The sequence below is a fragment of the Cibotium barometz genome, chromosome 6, assembly GCF_041138505.1.
Source record: "Cibotium barometz isolate CiBa-2024 chromosome 6, ASM4113850v1, whole genome shotgun sequence".
In the NCBI taxonomy this organism is placed as follows: domain Eukaryota; kingdom Viridiplantae; phylum Streptophyta; class Polypodiopsida; order Cyatheales; family Cibotiaceae; genus Cibotium; species Cibotium barometz.
This window is the reverse complement of record NC_141051.1, coordinates 60,828,597-60,844,433: the sequence shown is the minus strand read 5'-3', so window position 1 is coordinate 60,844,433 and position 15,837 is coordinate 60,828,597. Positions and strand designations below refer to the sequence as shown.

The 15,837-nt window shown below is 43.0% G+C and overlaps 2 pseudogenes across 1 annotated transcript; both read left to right on the top strand.

Moving 5' to 3' along the window:
• Window positions 1-963: 963 nt before the first annotated feature.
• LOC147637935 (cytochrome P450 78A4 pseudogene) lies at window positions 964-2,919 on the top strand (annotated as a pseudogene). Its single transcript, XR_015266013.1, has 2 exons — window positions 964-1,980; window positions 2,094-2,919. The product of XR_015266013.1 is annotated as a cytochrome P450 78A4 pseudogene (transcript).
• Window positions 2,920-13,793: 10,874 nt separating this feature from the next.
• On the top strand, window positions 13,794-15,240 carry LOC147637934 (uncharacterized; annotated as a pseudogene).
• The last annotated feature ends 597 nt before the right edge of the window (window positions 15,241-15,837 follow it).

The window sequence follows — 15,837 nt, the reverse complement described above, 5'->3', positions numbered from 1 at the left end:
ATTTCAATTTCAACTTAGGGACACAAAGGGGTTGCTACCTTTGATATATTTGTTTTGACAAAGTAATGAATTTTAGTTATTTAAGAGGTCACCAAGGTGTGCAAGATTCGGATATAGTTTAAGCATTGACGAATGTCGAATTAGGTCCCAATGTTTAGTCCATGCCTCGCCCACGAAGACAAAAAAAATTGAGAAGAGAAGTAAATAGTATAAAGTCGAAGGTTTGAACTTTGATGTCCTATGGTTCAGCAATGAGAAAGTGGGTGACCAAGAGGCCTAGAATTTTAAGGGAACCCTTATTTTTCTTTTGAAGGGTTTTTTTGTAACTAGATTTTTTTTAATGAAGAGATTGGAAGGGCATATAACTAAAATTTTCAAAACCCTTGCCTTCCGATAATTGTGTTTTCACCCCTCGTGAAGGTTTTAACCCCTTTGGAAGGGTACTGCAACCTTCAAATCCTAGCGCTGGTGACCAATCCGTTAAGACGTTTACGAGTTCTATGCTCTATTTTACTCGAAATGGGTTTCAATTTGCGAACCACGTGAGAAAACGTCCGTCACCGTCCGTGCTGTAGCTTGGTAGCTTAGGTTAGGTGAGTAGTCTGACTCTGTAATATAGCTTTGCAGGCCATCATGGCCTTAAGTAGGATGCGTAATGAGAGAATGAAATCGTAAATGCGGCCGTAAAGAGCTGCAGGATTGACGTCCGACGGCGGCTGGCACTTTAAAAGCGGGCGCTGGCTCTCGTTCTTCAATCATTTGGGTGAAAGTGAATGCCTATCCTGCTAGATTTCCCGACTCTCCTGTGACTGTGAGTGTCTTGTCTTCGTTAGAGTGCTGTCAACGTCCGCCCTTCCACTTTCAACGTCAATAAGCTTGACGTCTTCTCTATCTGATCTATCCATGGCTCATCCCTGTCAAACCTTCCTGCATATTCTTCTGCTGTGCTCCTTACATGCTCCCATGGCTGTGGCTATGGAAGCTTACCTATACTCGTTACCACCGGAGGCAGCATGGTGGCATGCCTCGTTGCCTCTTGTTGCTTGTCTGCCATCACTATCTTCCTCACAAATGGCTTCATCACTCTTCACGATTCTCATCGCCGTCGTTCTCATTGCTTTTTGCACGATAATGAGGTATTGGGCTGCTCCGGGGGGCCATGCGTGGGGCCGCTTGCAGAGAGCAAGCATCATTCCTGGGCCCCGCGGCTGGCCAGTCCTCGGAAGCTTGCTAAATATGGGCGGGCTTGCGCACGTCCACCTTGCTCAGCTAGCGTCTAGATGTTCTGCACTCGCCCTCATGGCCTTCAGCCTGGGCAACACCCGCGTCATCCTCACATGCGTGCCCGAGATCGCCCGAGAAATTCTTAACAGTTCCTCCTTCGCTGACCGTCCGATCAAACAATCCGCTCGGCAGCTTCTCTTTGATCGGGCAATCGGATTTGCTCCTTATGGCGGCTATTGGCGCAATCTGAGAAGAATTGCTGCCAATCATCTGTTTGCTCCGAAGAGGATTGCTGCGCATGGGCCGCGCATGCAGCTCGAGGCAACCCTCATGCTGGATGCCATGTGTGCGGCTATGGCTCACGACGGGGGTATCCGGGCTCGCACATTCCTCCAGCGGGCCTCTGTGAACAACATCATGAGCTGTGTTTTTGGCAAAACGTACGACTTTGGGGCCGGGCATGAGGAGGCAGAGAGGCTACTTGGCATGATCAGAGAGGGATTCGAGCTGCTGGGTGCCTTCAATTGGGGTGACCATCTCCAGTGGTTCAGCTTTTTCGACACGGATCGCATTGCACAGCGCTGTGAGTCACTGGTGGCTGAGGTGAGAGTGTTTGTGCAGAAGATAATCGATGAGCATAGGCAGACACCTGCGGGGCAGCGAAGTAATGAGATCACTGGCGACTTCGTGGACGTGCTGCTGTCTCTGGACGCGTCGGAGAAGCTCGCGGATGCAGACATGGTCGCGGTTCTGTGGGTAAGGCCATTAGAATCATTAAGCGCGATTAGTGAGTGAACGTTGTTAACCATCACTAGCTTCTCGTGAGGTAGCGTAGATCTGATCTTGGCTTACATGAACTGTGCGTGCAGGAGATGATCTTCCGAGGTACTGACACCACTGCCATCCTGATGGAGTGGATCCTTGCGGAGCTGGTGCTGCACCCGTCAATCCAACGCCGTGTGCAAGAGGAGATTGACAATGTGGTTGGAACAAGAGGGACTGTAAGGGAGTCCGATCTAGGTCAGTTGCCATACATGCAAGCAGTGATCAAGGAGGCCTTGAGAATGCACCCTCCGGGGCCATTACTGTCATGGGCACGTCTTGCAATCTCTGACGTACACGTGGCCGGGCATCACGTCCCGGCAGGCACGACGGCGATGGTGAATATGTGGGCAATAACTCACGACCCTTCGATCTGGTCTGAGCCGGACAAGTTCAAGCCGGAGAGGTTTCTTGCGTGCTATGGAGGTGCCGACGTCGATATAAGGGGAAATGATCTGCGGCTGGCCCCTTTCGGTGCTGGGCGGAGAGTATGCCCGGGTCGAGCCCTTGGCTACGCCGTTGTCCAGCTCTGGACAGCTCGCCTCCTCCAACGGTTCAACTGGTCACAGCACCCCCTACACCCGGTTGACCTCTCCGAAGTGCTTGAACTATCCTGTGAAATGAAAACCCCCCTCGTTGCTTGCGCCACCCCTAGGTCCATCTCAGCAGGCTCACCAACCTTAGAATAGTAACAGGTCTTTGAACGGACATTAATATAGATACTAAATAGTGCCTAATCTCGAATTTTGCATGGTTAACCACCTTTGCCTCTCTCCACAGCTTCTCTCTTCTTTTCGGTACGACGGTCCCCATTGTCAAGGGTTTCATTTTGTAATACTGAAATAGAGTACCGCTGGGTACTGCCCCAAGAGAGCCCAGACAATTATGTATCTATCACTTATCGGCTTCTTACTGTACAATTTTGGAGGCAATATTAGGGTTTGAATTTCGCAAGCACTCTTGCATATTGGTCTATGGACGTTCGAATCGTATTTGGCAGAGAGTTGATCATTGATCATTAATGGTTTTCGTGTTTGATACTCACACATTCGCTCTTGTTGATCGTGGTATTGTTGTCTAATAAGATGTTGCTGGGAAGCTGGTAAGCAATTGAACTAGACTCGGTAATCATTAAATGTCAGATCTTGTAAATTTCTGAATACCTTCTTATTTTCGATTTGTCCATGCGCTTGGCAAAAGGGGAAGCGTGAATTCTCACAAATGTATGGGTGCGAATTAGGCCAAAGACCTTTAGTCAGCATAAAGCGTGTAATGAATTATGGGTCAGCAGTTACGACGTTTTTAAAGTGTAGATTAGCGTCCCAACTCTGGCTAATTTGCAAGGTGAATTTCTCTCGTATGGCTAATTTGCAAGGTGAAATTCACATTAAAATGAATGTCGTTTGGTGTCATGACGTTTTCGATTGTCGTAGGTCTCTCAAGCTCCAACACTGTTCCGACTGCCGTGCAAAAGCAGGTCTGGCTGGTTGCAAAAATAGAGTAGTCCATTTGTGTCATGACGTGTTTTCGATTGTCGTAGGTCTCTCAAGCTCCAACACTGTTCCGACTGCCGTGCAAAAGCAGGTCTAGCTGGTTGCAAAAATAGAGTAGTCCATTTGTGTCATGACGTGTTTTCGATTGTCGTAGGTCTCTCAAGCTCCAACACTGCTCCAACTGCCGTGCAAAAGCAGGTCTAGCTGGTTGCAAAAATAGAGTAGTCGATTTGTTTCATGACGTGTTTTCGATTGTCGTACGTCTCTCAAGCTCCAACACTGTTCCGACTGCCGTGCAAAAGCAGGTCTAGCTGGTTGCAAAAATAGAGTACTTACACAGTACCTGTCACGTTAATCTTACCGCCGTTCGTATTGCATTCACGTCGGTTGGCCGTACTTGTCTTTCTTCGTCTGGACTATGGTGTAGAGGAGGGTTGCAAGCACATGACAACAAGCTGCGTGTTGCATTCACGTCGGTTGCGCCGTACTTGTCTTTCTTCGTCTGGACTATGGTGGAGAGGAGCATGACAATACGCTGCGTGTTGTCCGATTTAATGAAATGAATCATAATATATGATATTTCTGAGCTGATACGATATGGTAGTCATAACAACCATTTCACTTATGAATTTCATCGACGAGTCACAGATGTGTTTTTCAAGTATGGGTGTACCATGTATATGTTCATACACCGCATACACTACACCATACATTCACACGCCCACCGGACACTTGTTTGTTAGGTTATGACTTTGTAACCCACTTCCTCTCCAGAATAAGAGTTCCCTCTTGTAATAGTGTTAATATACATTTACTTCCTCTTGTTCTTGGTAGTTGTGTTCATCCTCTTCACTTTTCCTCTGCGTAGCTATGGAGATCTTCAATCTCAAAGCACGTTATCTCCTCGACCCCTTGTTTCTACTTGAACCTTAATATGGTGTTAGAGCGACTTTTAATTCTTGTGCTTGTGCCAACCCATAGCCTTTTTGCTTCTTTGCTCTTTATGAATTGCCTTTAGCACCACAGTCCAGTAGTAGCTCTCTGCAACACTCACACTAGGCGATTATGGTGTCCTAGCCCTTGAAGTTCTCAAGGCGACTATGGTGTCCTAGCCCTTGAAGTTCTCTACATGGCAATACATGGCATGTAGCCCCTTTCAAGCCTCTCTATAGAGGCTCTTTATATTGACACTCTGCTACCATGGCGTCTTGGCTCTTTATAAATTTAGATGTGGCGATGCAGGTATCATGGCACATTCTATAGAATCGAAGAGAGTTAAGCAAAATTGAGCGATGTCATTTAACAGAATCGAATTTGTATTCCCGAAGGGAGTGATGCGTGTGGAATGTCTTTATTTGTTGGGACTACTTCTTCACTTGCTGTAGAGCATTGCAAACCCAGCATTTCTAGCCGACTTGGATTTAAAGAAAAGGATTGCTAAACCTTTTATTGAGGGAAAGAAGGCTATAACATCTTCCATACAGGAGGCCACTTCTCCTCTCAAGCTTCGCAGTCATCAACAACCTTGTCGGTGGAAGCAAGGCCAGGTGTTACATACATGCCCTTCGCTTTGATGCTGAAGTTGTTGCAGCAAAGCAACATCTCTTTCTTGGCACTACAAGATTGGGTGAAGGTGCCTTTGTTCAAGTATGTAACTTAATGTGAACGTGTCTAAAAAGAATGCATTATTAGGAGTGATGGCATGGTTTCAAAGGAAATGTATGCATTGAACGAGGTGACTCGATTGCATGTTTGTCATCGAAGAATCATTGGGCCGCTTGGTTTAGTGGGGCATGAGGAAGAGCCTATCCTAATATATAGATATATTGGAATGGAGGCCACTTAGATAGCTAGATGTTCTTGATGTGATCAGATGGGAGATAACCTACACCAAGAGACTTTAAGGACATTCCAAGTGAGGTTGAAAATGCGGAGCGCTTCGAGTGACAAATTTTTAGCATTATCAATGAATTGATGGGGACAGTGGAGTTTTTTCATGATAACGAGTTAATGCACAATGATCTCCATGAGAAGAACATCCTCATTCATTTTCCAATCCATTCAGATAATGTGTATATAGGTTTTGATTGATTGGGGGATGAGCATGTCTACAACAACAATCACGCATTATTCAACCCTTCCGGATGATAGGCAAGAAACTTGGAGCGAGCATCACAAAAAAGTATACAAAAAGTATAAGCATCATTGAAAGTATAAGCATGTTTCTACTACGTTTTAGCACTCATCCTCCTCTTTAAGCTCACATATTTTTCTTTTTTCAAAAACTGGCTGCTTTTAAGAGGTTAGAAAGAGACAGGTTACATGTTGAGAACTCTAATGAGACCACTGTCCATGCACATGACATACAGGTCCGCAGGCCCTAAGCTTGCCTTTGACTTTATTGAGAAGTTTCTCAAGCTGTGATACCAGCTTTTCCCTCTTTTCGTCAGTGTGACTTTCAAAAGGCATAGAGTGCTTTGATGAGCAACACACCCTTGGAGATGACAGCCTCTCTCATCTTCCACAGTTCTTGAATTTGCCGTGTTATCTAATCCACTTGCTTTCCTTTAGCTTTTTCTTGCAGCCGATGAAGATTGGTGTCCAGGTCTTTCAACCGTCTTTGTATGCATCTTTCACCTACATGAATCAAGTTCTCTTTCGGCCTGAAACTGTTAGCATGCATACTATTAAAAATGGAATCAAGTCTATTTAACCACAAGTCCCATAACATTTCGGTTCTCAGGACAGCCCATAGTTCCAAGGTGCACCCGATGCCTTCTCCAAGTAATAAGTTTTTCCAGCCAAGGGTGTAACCATTCCATAGCTGAATGCACTTGACTCGAAACATTTCTTTGCAACAATAGGGCAGTGCATGAAAATGTGCATGTCATCCTCCACCTCCTTGCATCTGTGGCACTTCCCATCCCCTATGTTAAGTCTGAAGGCTTTAAGCTGGGTCCAAATAGCTTTGAACATGACCAACCACGCTAGGCATGCTTTTTTTGGTTCCATATACTTATTCCATAGCTTATCAAATAGAAAATACCATGATTCCCCATCTCTTGTTTAGAGTGCAATGGATAGGATCAGTCCTCTGTTTGGGGGGAATAGGGAGAAGTCCTTTTTGATTCTTCCATTGGAAAGCTTTGTGTGCTGCCATCAGGGATTTAATATTGACGTGATCACAAGATTTTTTGTGATAATAACACATGTGAACAAGTTATTCACCTGTTCTCATGTTACCGTTCACAAAATAACAGGTCACTTGCCATTTGGGAACCCCTTAAAAGCTTGGCTACACATGGGAATAAGCTATTCACATGTTCTCATGTTACCATCTTCACATAATAGCAGGTCAGTGGCCACCTAAGAAGATTTTTTATGCCCGATAAAGATAATTTTTTTAGGCCCTTGTGAAAGCTTTGTGAATATAATATGTGATCACAAGATTTTTTGTGTTATTAACATATGTTATTAACATGTTCACATGTTCTCATTTACGTCAGTGAAATCCCTGGCTGGCATATCTTTAATCGAAAGCAGCCAGGTGTCCGATTGGTGCCATAATCTGATTCTTATCCTAATAAGGTCTAATTCTGCATATGAGACATTATAATCTCTGATCAGATCAGCTCTGGACATCCAAGAATTGATGTCTTTGTCCCAAATATCCCACCAATAGCAAATTCCTTTCCTGTGCATTCTCAAAGCCGCTTCTGCTTGGGCATTATCAATTGGGGGGAGGGGAATGCTTGGCCACCAGATAGAGTCTCTCCCATGTACACCCCATGTGTAACTAGGCTTCTTAGACAGGATAAGGTCAGTCTTGATAGCATTCCAAGCGGACCAAAGCGAATGGACCAATTGGCTGCCAACCAGTTTCACCAAGTATTTGCTAGCCATAATTGTGAGCGGGTGGAGCTCTTCCACTTGGGGAATTGTTTGAGCTAGAATTGTTCCAGATTTCTTGTGGATCAACAGCCTAGTCTTCAGAGGGGTAGAGAAAGCTTCTCAGCACCCACTTGGCAGCCATTCTATTAGCCAGATTGGACATGTCTTTGATTCTAAGGCCCCCTTTACCTGTTTCCAAGTAGCACCATTCCCACTTGACTTTAGGGATTTTCCTAATCCAGGGGTCCCCTCCCCATAGATAGTTCATGCATAACCTCATGAACTGCAATAGATCAGAGATTGGGCGCGGTCTCCAATAGCCAAGAAAGTAGATGATAGAAGGGATAATGAAGTGGTTGATTACCATCTTTCTACCCCCCAGGTTTAGATGCATTTTTTGCCATCTGGTAAGTTTCTCTTCCACCTTGTTTAGCACCCACATCCATCTTTGCTTAAGGGTGACCTTGAATCCCATGGGAATGCCCAATAATCTGAAAATTACTCCCTCTTCCAAGATTTTACAGCCAACTTGAATCAGCCAGTTAGGAGGCTTGTCAATAAGGGTCCTGATACCTGTTTTTTTATGGTTAATGACTGAGCCAAAAGCCCTGCAGTAAATGTCCAAGCACTCCCAAAAGCACTTAATGCTTAGCTCAGTATTGGCAACCATGGCATTAGTATCATCAGCAAACATTTGGGTGCATAGCTGTTTATTGTTGGGAAGAGAGATACCATTCATTTCCCCTTTGTCTATCCTATCTTTAATCAGCCAGTTCAGACCATCTGCAGCAATAGTGTAGAGGAGGGGTTCTAGAGGGCAGCCTTGTTTGATAGATTTGGTCAGGGAGAAAGCGTCAGAGAGCACACCATTGACGTTAACCCTAGCCGTAGCATTCCCAAAAAGAGTACTCACCATCTGGATGAAGTGCTGACCTGCACCCATGTGTTTAAGGGATTCTAGAACATAATGCCAACCGAGCCTATCACAGGCTTTATCAAAGTCAATTTTGAAGAATATGTAGTCATGTTCCGATTCTTCTGCATACTCCATGCCCTCCCACAAAGTGATAATGGCATCTAGAATGTACCTTCCTTTGATGAAGCCCTTCTGCTCCTGTCTGATCCAATTCTTTAGATGACTGGACAGTCTCAGTGCTAGGGCCTTGGCAAATATTTTGTAGGCACAGTTTAACATGGTAATCGGTCTCCAATTGCTCAAGTCATTCTTCTCCCCTTTCTTATGGATAAGTTTTATCCACCCTTCTTCTCCAATTGGCAAATATTTTTGTAGGCACAATTTAACATGGTAATCGGTCTCCAATTCATTCTTCTCCCCTTTCTTATGGATAAGTTTCATTGATCGGGCGAGGCAGCACCCCAAAAGAGACAACCTCCTGCCACACCGCCAGTAAGGGAGACAGCAAGAGATCCTTGAACGTCTTATAGAATTCAGCGGGCATGCCATCTATCCCTGGGCTTTTCCTCACCTTTAGGCAGTCAATGGTCTTGCCAATCTCTTCTTTGGAGATATTGTTTTCTAACTCTTTAGCAAGTGTGTCAGGTATGGTTGGCTTCCTGGCCTGTCCAATAAGAGCAATGCAATTGAGTTGGTCATTGGTCACCCCTCCCCCTTTACTAAAAATGTTGTTGAAGTACTGGAAGACTCTTGATCTATTCCCTTCCTCAGAGGGGATATCCAGATAGTTAGGATCATGCAATGTAGGGATTGTCCTTACATTGTTTGACTTTTGAACATCTCAAGAGTGGGAAGGTCAGCTTTCCCAGCCCACCAATCTCTAAAGAAAAGAAGGGCTTGCTTTTGGGTTACCTCCTCTTCTCTCCTAATTGTAGCCCTAGTACCAAGAACAGCTTCTTGAATAGCCACATCTTCCTTATTGGGGCTGCCCTTTCCAGTTCTTTTAGTTTCAGATATAGCAGATCTCTTCTATTTTTCCTGATTCTAGTTACCTCTTTCCTAAAGCAAATCAAAAGAGCTTAGGTAGATTTGATGGCCAGAATCGAAGCCCTCGCCGGGGTAATGCCACAGCTGAAGAATTCAGTCCAGATTCTTTTGACTTCCTCTTGAATAATAGGTATTTTGAACAGGGCAGGATCCGTGTGGAACCATTGATTAGAGACCTTTTTGTCATGGTTGTCCAACATTAATATCACAGGGTAATGATCTGAGAGGCAAGTAGAGATGTCAGTTCTACATTCACATCTGATGTAGGAGTTACCGAGGGTTTTGCTAATGTATCCTCTATCCAATCTTGCTTTCCTGGTCAATTCCCCATGGGCATAGTTTTGCCACGTGAAGTCTCCCATATTCCCTACATCACATAGCTCAAAGTGATCAGCACTGTGTTGCCATGCTAGGAGCTCTGCCCCTTTAATGACCTGTCCGAGCCCTCTTAATTTGTCATTTTTGGATTCCACCATATTGAAGTCTCCCATTAGAATGATAGGATCACGGACGCTTCTCAGGGTACTCCAGGTTCTGATTCTAACCGCCTGAGGACCTCCAGCGTAAATCCCAATGAAGGAGAAGGTTGCCATTTCAAATGCAGCCCATTGATCAAACAACATATCAATTCTCATGTTTTTCAGTTCATTCTGACGGTCCACATGCATACCCATAGCCACTCCTCTCTAGACCCCTGACAGTGGGCTGTGTAGATCTAGATGTGCTCTTTTAGAGATGTTGAGCAACCTTTTTTCAAGCTCATCCCCGCTAACTTTGACTTCAGTTAGAGCTATAAAGTCAAATCTTCCTTGTTTCCTTAGCCATTGTTTCACGAGTTGGACTTTTGAAAGGTCAGTCAACCCCTTGACATTCAAAGTGGTGCATCTCATTTGCCCTTTTTCTAGGAGTTAATCTTTTTAGGTCCCACTTTGGATGCAACTTGAGGTGTGGTGGATCCAACTTGAGCATGCATTGTTTTCAAATCCTTGACTATCTCCATTTCTTTGGGCAAGCCATTTTCTGTATCAGACAGAGACTGCTCACCCCTGTCTTGCTCATCTCCCAACGGTCCAGCCATCATTGCGAGGGGCATGAGAACTTGGTCATGGTCCATTTGATTAGTTTCGGCCAGAATTCTAGATCTATCCAACGGCGTGGATTGACTGATCTCTTGGGAGTCAACCGAATCATCAGGGTCAGAGATGCTATCTAATAAGGCGAAGTTGGCAAATGCCCTCTGGTTTCCTGCCCTATTCTGTCTAAATGTCTTCTTCCTATTGGGTACTGTAAACTTTTCTCCTTTTTCTTTTGAGGTGTAGAGGGAACAAGGGGAGAAGGCACAGTCATATTCTTATTCACTCCAGTCGGCTGAACTTGGTTGATGGCTAGGGGAAGATTAGGGACACTAGTGGCACTCAAATTGGGGTATTTTGAAGGACACTCTCTGATAACATGCCCTTGCTTTCCACAATGGAAGCATGCATTGGGAAGGTGTTTGTATAGAATGCTTTGTTGGATGATATACTCACCGCAATTGATTTCAATCTCATCAATAAGGGGCCTATCTAGATCTACTTCCACAAGGACCTGAGGATGCCAAGCCGGGTTGTAGTCATTCTTGGGTCTCATGCCTAGCACTTTCCCTATAGGGGAGACAATTTTTTTTAGCCAAGGGTACAAGTAAAAGGGCAGGTTAGGAAGCTCAACCCACACCGGGCAAGCTGAGGGTTTTGGACCTTGAGGGTTAAAGTTCTTGGACCAACTGAAGAAACAGAATGGGATATTCCTGTACATCCATTGCCCTGAACCTAGGACCTTAAGGGCCATATTTGGGTCCTTGAATAGAAAGAGGTAGGGAGGGCTTGGATGATCTCTACCTCGATACTTATGGAAATCCAGTTGTCTTTGACCCACCCCTAAGGAAATCTACTGGTGGTCTTAGCCCAAACATTAACCCAACTAAACAACGGGCTGTGTAATCAGTTTCCAACGAATGAACCAGCTCAAGTGGAAGACAAACCACAGGATTAATGGAAGAGGGTTTACCTGATGTGTCCATTACCTTAGCTGGAGCTTGCTTGTTGATTTGAGTCTCTTCTTCGACTTGTTTCTGCAGCAACGTCAGATTTAGCTCTTCCACTTGGGCTCTGGACTCTTCCAGCTATTTTTTGGTGTCCATGAAGTCTTCTAACAGCTGCTCATACTTCAGCATGGTTTCTCTGTTGCCATCCATGGCCGGGGGCCATTGTAGGAACTGCTGAAAGGCACCTTGTGTGTTCTTAGTAGTCTGAGATGACTTATTCCCAGAGCAGGTTCCCTGTTCTCTGAGTAGAGTAGGGGTTCCCCTCCACTCGGTGCCCATGCACGTGAGGGGGGGGTGCTGTGGAGAGTAAAGTATACAAAGGGCTTCAAGCCTCTGGGTAGGGCAGGAGTCGCAAAGGAGAGAGAGAGGCACTTAGGCGTAGCACAGCATCCTAGCTTCAACGGTCGCTTTTTTTTCCCCCTTCACGAGAGCGCTCATGATGTAGCTATTTTTGAAGCAATCACATATATTCTTTATGTTATCATATGAAGCACTTATTGTAATATGTCATGGTTGAGAACATTAGTGACCTACGTTTCTTAGTCCGTAATATTATGAAAGCTTATAATAGCAGCCTTGCCCAAAATCCCATTGAACGATCACAAGCCTATCAACTTTTAGCATCACTAGATGTGGTGCTCAATATTTTGGTGTTCAAATCTCAAAGGGTTATTATGGGCTTCGTCCTCATGACAAATAAACAATCTTTTTTTTTTCAAATCTTCTTGATTTAATTTTGAAGAGCCAGTGTATTTCCTTGAATTAATGTGCGTTATGTCATCTCTTATTAGTATGAAATCTCTCAATGTAAATATGTAAATCTATTAGTATGAATATTTATAGTTTGACACTTGATGGTGATATGTGTCTTATTGATTGTTCACAACATGTCATTGAAATCTTGAAGTCGCTCATTTTCATTTACTGCAATACCAATATGTAGTGTGAATATATAAACCATACAATGTAAATTATCAACTTCTTGAAGTCGCTCATTTTTGTTTACCAAATACCAATGTGTAGTGTGAATATATAAACCATGCAATATTAATATGTAAACCATGCAAGCAATACTAATATGCAATGTGAATATATAAACCATGCAATGTTAATTATCAACTTCTTTTTAAAACTCATGGTCATATCTCTAAGTTCTTGGTTTTTTGGTGGTATATTTGTAGTGAATATGGTGGAAGAAGAAAAAGCTAACGTCTCTCCACCATTACCTTCTCAGCCACCACTACCTCCTCTACCACCACTACTGCTTGTCATCGACGAGATTTCAATCACAATGGATAGAGTACTTGCGGTATGGCTATCAAGACTTGTCACACAATTTTCTGGACAACAACCAGATGATGATACCTTGGAGGGTCCACCACCTCTTTCTCTCAAAGAGGTGAACAAGCTATGTCTAAATGATTTTATTCACGATACATTATTCCGGATTTCAAGCCATGTGAAGCATTGAAGGTATCAGATCTTCAATCCACAAGCTTAGCATGAGTTATCATACAATGACTAAAAGAGATAGAGAAGACCTTGCCCAACAACAACCGACAAATTCCTATCTACTTCGTACAATAGGTCTTTGTACAAGAGATCTTTCATTGTCCAATAGATTAGACTTCTCGCCCTAGCAATGCTAGCTATGGTAAAGGTCACCCTCAAGAGAGTGCCACTATGCAAAGAGGCAATAATATAGTAGAATGGACCATGCCAGTTGCCCTTACACTCACAGCACATGACAACATTGTTACACTAGAAAATTAGGGTGCGGCATTGATGAGCAAAGGTCATAGTATTGCAGAGCGTTACTCAAACCATAGTTCGTATGGGGGCCCGAATTCTTGAGCTAGAGAGACATCTAGAGAGATACATGACACTTTTTGGACATCTTCTCTCTCCATATATGAACACTCTCGAGTTTAATATAGATTTCACGACTATCAGAGAAAGAAGCCACAGATCAAACCTCTGTTGCAACATATTACAACTAAAATATCTCATCACTGTCACATCATTGGAGCTATTTCTTTTTCAATTGCATCTAAATGCAAGGATCACCAAACACTACTACAAGATCTAAATTAATCTTCGACGTCTAATTTCAACGGTATCTGCGTCATTGAAATAAGCATCAAAATGAAAGTTGAAATAAACTTCTCTGTTTGTTGAAATAAGCGTCGAAATAAGTGTCATTCCCGAAAACTAGCTCTGATCGTCTTTGTCTCCAACATAGTCGTTCTTTCTTTTTCTAACTCTTCTTCAAATTAAGCTCTCATCTTTTTCTTCCATGTGTCTTTTGCTACACAAAATGGCAACCTGTAGAAAGCCTCGTACTAGCATTTCAGCTATTACTATATTCAATAGTTATAATACGGACGATGGAACATGGATACCATCTACAATTACAATCGGGAGCTGGGTACTTTTACAGAGAAGAAAAAGGAAGAGGACAAATGCTAATAAATTTGTGGAACCATTCAAGGGACAAGTTAAAGAGTTCAAAGTATGTGAATCGAGCAAGCGTGTGATAGAGGTACTAATACAACATGTTTTCCAGCATGTAGAATTGAGGGTGAAAAAAATCCTCCTGGTCTTCCACAATATCGCCCCAACTATGAGTAGTATCTTAGTCAAAGCTTATTTTGTTTTAAAAGTGTTTAATTGTTATTATTATGTAGTTTTTTATCCATTAAATCATGTCTCCTTATTGTTTTAAAAGTGTCTAATTATTGTTTTAAAAATGTTTTATCATTTGGTTTTATGCAGATATTTATCCATCCAATAGGATAGACTGGTAACCAGTGGAGGAGAGTATAAGTGGGATTTTTGACGCTTTCCATGCATATGTAGGAGAACAAATTTACAAAGGAAGAACTCATAGAGATCTTGCAGACCATGGCATATTTTTTTATGATATGTAGAACTTAGAGCCAAACACGTCTTTTGGATGGGGTCGTTTGACTCCATTACCCCTCCCATTATTTGGAAGAAAAGATTGGCCATTGCCAACTCCACAAACTAGTGAAAGTTATAGGATCAGGTTGTATCACGACATACAGAAGTCTCTTAAGAAGGCATCTGTTGCAACAAAGAATGTCAAGCTTACTTTTTTTATGCCTATCAAAGTGTTTGTTGACTTCTTCTTTGATGAAGAAATAAGAAATACTTCAAAAATGTTTATTTGCAATTCAAGTAAGGCACTGGACTTTTTGGACAATGGTTGGGACAGGAGAAATACAGAAGGCATCATTTCTATTTTTGGACAATGGTTGGGACAGGAGAAAGACAAAAGGCATCATTTCTATTTTGGAGAATAAGTCAATAGTTTTCAAGTACATTATTGGCTCTCAAAACTTCATTTTAACTTTTCACTACACCAGATATCATTATGTTAATGGCAACCTTGTTCCAATAGATCAAGATTTGGAGTTAGATCTCAAGAATACGCCTCTAGTAATGGAGATATATTTGGAAGGGAAATTGCTTACAATGCTGAACACATTATCTAAAACATCTCTTTCTCAAATTAGAGAGGACCTTACATACGAGGAGATTGAACAATTTCCAAAAGATTATACATTTATAATGGATACTAAAAAGCTAACCCATTTATATTTACATTCACCATTTAGTATGCTGTGCATAACATTATGTAATATAACACTAACAAAACCCCTTTTTTATAGGTGCCAAGGCGAAAAGAGAAATCGACTTTCTTGCAAACAATCTGTCTCTCATACTATTCACTTGATTAATCATTGAATGATGACAGTATTGAGACATTGTAACTCCAAAAACAATTGTATATATGAAAGATTTTTTTCTTACAAAACAATGTCAGGTCTCTTACAAAATTAATGTTAATGTTACAAATGTAAATATAAGTCTAATGATGGGTGGTGACGTCGATCAGAAGAGTCAGGGGGCATGGGAGCGACGTCGTGATTTGAGAGGTCGACTGCGCTTGGGAGTGAGGGGGCCGTTGATTTTTCTCCTCTTGCAGTCTTTCCATTTCTTCCCATAGTGTTTCTTTGCTTTCCCTCTCTGCCTGCAGAGCAGCTCGACCTACCTCTTGGAGTCCACCCACTCATCCACCTCCTCTTGCAGCCTGCCATACTCATTCAGGGGACTCATTCAGGGGGAGCAGCCACATGTTCTTGGACTTGTTTTTTCCCCTCCTCGTCTCGTTGACGTATTCTCTCTGCAGCTTCCCTTGCAAATTCGTCCGCCCTCCTGATCTCTTCTTCTGCACGATCATGGACAGCCAAAATAATTCTTTGTACAGATTTTGTCCTAAATTGTTTTACATGCAAGGGAGCATATTTGTTCAGACTTATTTTCTGTACACAGAG